Source organism: Rattus rattus, chromosome 13 (assembly GCF_011064425.1).
Source record: "Rattus rattus isolate New Zealand chromosome 13, Rrattus_CSIRO_v1, whole genome shotgun sequence".
Lineage (NCBI taxonomy): Eukaryota > Metazoa > Chordata > Mammalia > Rodentia > Muridae > Rattus > Rattus rattus.
In genome coordinates, this window is record NC_046166.1 from 9,417,788 (window position 1) to 9,421,284 (window position 3,497).

The 3,497-nt window shown below is 46.0% G+C and overlaps 1 long non-coding RNA gene across 1 annotated transcript; it reads left to right on the plus strand.

Moving 5' to 3' along the window:
- The first annotated feature begins 377 nt into the window (after window positions 1-377).
- LOC116914246 lies at window positions 378-1,768 on the plus strand. The gene is made up of 3 exons (XR_004389737.1): window positions 378-646; window positions 1,288-1,383; window positions 1,703-1,768. It is a non-coding gene; the product is annotated as an uncharacterized LOC116914246 (long non-coding RNA).
- The last annotated feature ends 1,729 nt before the right edge of the window (window positions 1,769-3,497 follow it).

Sequence of the window (3,497 nt, forward strand, 5' to 3'; positions counted from 1 at the left end):
ACCCTGGAGCGGGTTTGCTCCTGTTTATCTGAAGCTGTATCTGTGGCTAGGGAGTCTTAAAGGTTTCAGATTTGGGGTTCACGGGGAACACGGGGGCAGACTGTTCTTGAAGTGTTAGGAGATTAATTAGTAGAGTGATTCATGCCAGAGACAAGCAGACAGCAATGGCAGGGGCCCTGAGGAAAGCACATCCATGTGAACTTAGAAGTTTCAGATGACGGGAGGAGGGAGGAAACTGAAAAGTTTTCTGTTCTGGCTAGACATTGACTGTTGCTATGGGTAACCTGGGATTGGTCAGTTAATGTGAGGTGACTGAAAAACACCTCTATTGGCCAGCGCCATTACTGGGTTAATAGGGTCAGGAGGGCAAGAGTATAGAAACCAAATTACTTAATTTTCAAGAGTTGTCGTAGTTTACCGGAAGCAGGAGAGCAAGACAGGGGTGCTGGTACCAATGTCAAGCTGAGGAAGGGCTGCAGCAGTGATAAACTAAAGCAAAGGACAACTATGAAATACCCAGCTATCCCAACCACTGCACTTCTTCAGGGTTTTCAATGAGAGAAGAGAGTGCTTGGCTTATCACTGATGCTGGGAACACAGAACATTGCTGCTTGCTTACTAGAAGCCAGACAGACACTGGTGACAGGTAGGTGTCCTGGAGGGATACTCGGGAATAGGGACCGCTGGGCAAAGGAGAAGCCACTGTGCGAGGGAACAGGGAACTTCAAAGTGGCTGTCAATCCAGGAGTGCCAATAAGTCAGGAAAGGCTTGTGTGGATGTGGTTCTGTTCTGTTGTCTTGTTCTACCCTGGCTGTGTGGGGTACCTCAAACTAACTATAGCTAAATTTTTAGAGTCGCCCACCCAAGGATAGTTCAACTTGGGATTTTTTTTAAACACTTTGACATGATGTGAAGGCAATGCATATTCTACGAATGGAGATATGGTGTACAATATGATACTTACTTGAGAAGCTGGGCAGAAGCAGAAGCCGCCAGCCTGTTAGCACTGTGATCATTAGGGAGAAATGTTTTATGCTCTGTGGGTGCTGTGACACTAAGCCTGATGCCAGGCTTAGTAAGTTAGGCTGACTCACTCATTATCAACCTTCCATGGGTAAACGAGGGTGTGATTCCATTTTGCACCGAGGATCATGGAGAATGTCGTGCTTAAGCCTTGACACCTGAATCTTCGGCGGTGTTCCATATGCCCTAACCCTCACCTATCTTCCACACAGGGTAGGCAGTACCACAGCCACATTCATGTCATCCGCTCTTTTCTGCCACAGGTGAGGGAAGTCAGGAGCTGTGGCAGATTCGTGAAACATCATGGTGTCAGTTCCCCATGATAGTCTGATGGCACACTTGTTTGTGCACCTGCCCTGGTAAGCACATTGTCTAGTTCTTCATTAATACATTTTTTCCATGATCTTTTCAAAGACTCACCCACTCTTTGCTTGCCTTTGAATCACTTAGCCAGGATGTGGCTTCCATGGACGGTCTTCATGGATAGAGAACTAGTAGTTACTTCCTTGTCCTTTAAGTTCATGGTCCTGGAGTCTTGTGCCTAGTTTAGAATTTGTTTTTTTACATGAGTGTGTGGCCTGCAAATGCAAGCGATGAGGCATATTATACAGAGCCAGTCCTACAGAACACTCCAAAGGAGAACGGCTCATGATTACAGGGGCTCATTGTTTCTCTCAGTGTTCCAGTGTCTGTTAGCATATTCACACCTGGAGGAACAGAGCGACAGAGATAAGCGTCAGCGCCCTTGGCCAACAGTGTGAAATCATGAGTCTAGGAATATGGATGAGCAGGTTAAAGAGCTGAAGAACGAAATGTATTTGACTTTGTCTCTGAGGATGCACAGCTTAGCTGATGGGAGCTCATCTTTCAGTTACTTTTTCTGGGTGAGCCCTCGAGCTCTGCCTTTCTTGACGGTACGTGTGGACTGTCTTTGTGTGGGTGGCACTTTGGATCTCTGTAAAATTCGTGCCTCAAACTTCCCTCACTTGGGGGCTCCCAAACATGGTTTTCTTTTCTCTTAGCATCAGTGCTGCTCAGTGTTGAACACAAGTTTCATGAGCCCCGCATGGTTCACTGATTCCTTCTGTTCATTAAACAAGCAGGAAGGCAAGAGCTATGTTGAATAATGAGTAAGGATATTTCCCACGGACACAGTCATCTTGCTGTGGACTTTGTTGAATTTCGTGAACAGTTGAACTTTGTTTGCTGCCCCGTTACCTCTTACCGAGGGCCTCCCTCTTCTCTGTCTTGTGGAAACCTCAGTGTCATCCCTGTGTGGTGAGTAGGTGAGTATCCCCATCCATGTGCTGTTGGTGTCCTTTCGTCTAGGATCTTGGAACAGCTTTCCTACTGCTCGTTTCCCATGGAAGGCCAGCCCTTCTCTCCACGCGCTCCTGCTGGCTGAGCATGGGACAGTCCACCTGCAGCTCCAGTTTTCGGTTGTTTTCTGTCTCTTATTTCTCTAGACAAGGGTTGCCCCTGGCTTAGTCACATACCCAGCCATCAGAGGCAGCTCAGATTTTTCTCTTACTTCTAAACACCCTCAGCTATAAGGGACATTCTGTGTCCCTGTCCTGTTCCAAGTAGTTAATATTTTTAAATGAGTAAAGCTGCCAACAGAAACATCATTTCACCTCAAAGGGAACAGGAGAAAGAATATTCTTCTGAGCCACATGTCGGTGACCATGGCCCAGGAGCATCGATTCAGGCTGTTCCGAATAATATGTTCCAATATGGAAGTGGTCACACCAACCTTTATAGTCCCAGAACAAAAAGTCATAAATCAAGGCATTCCCAAGTGTCTAGGTGGGGACTTTAGTGAAATGGGTCTCAGCAAAGTAGAGCTGTAGGTTTTATTACTTTCTAGTAGGTTGCTACTATACCCCAAAGATTTTACCTGATGTTTGAAAGGATGTTGGGTACAATACACAGGTGGGTTGTGAGAAGACTAAAGGTATCAATGAGATAATTTGGCTCTGGTCCTGTGACATTCAACTCTCTACAGTAAAAGTTTTATAATGAGGCAATAGGCTTTATGGAATCATTAACATGGGTGTGGCTACCCTCTATCAAGCCCTCCTGCCCCCAGCCCCACCCCTGCTTCCTTGGAGCTTTAGTCCACAGAACAAACGTAGAGACCGTATTTTCACCATGTGTTTTCATACAGGTACCAGGAAGCCCTATTTGCCTTTAGCATAGCCAGGCACCTCTCCACCTGAGTCCCATTTCAGCTCTCCATAGTGCATGTGCAACAGGATCACAGTTTACTCGCTTTGGTGTTCTCAGAGGCACTGGGGGAAATCTGTTAACTTAATCCTTTGACTTCTAGAATTCTTGTTTTGCTTAGACCGTTCTGGTGATGGAAGAGAGATGAAAGATTTGCTACTTGAAACAAGTGTTCTGTAAGAGGATGGTATCCTTTGTGTGTGGTGGCTTAACTATCTCAAAGTCCCATTCCTAGTTTGCTTTCTGT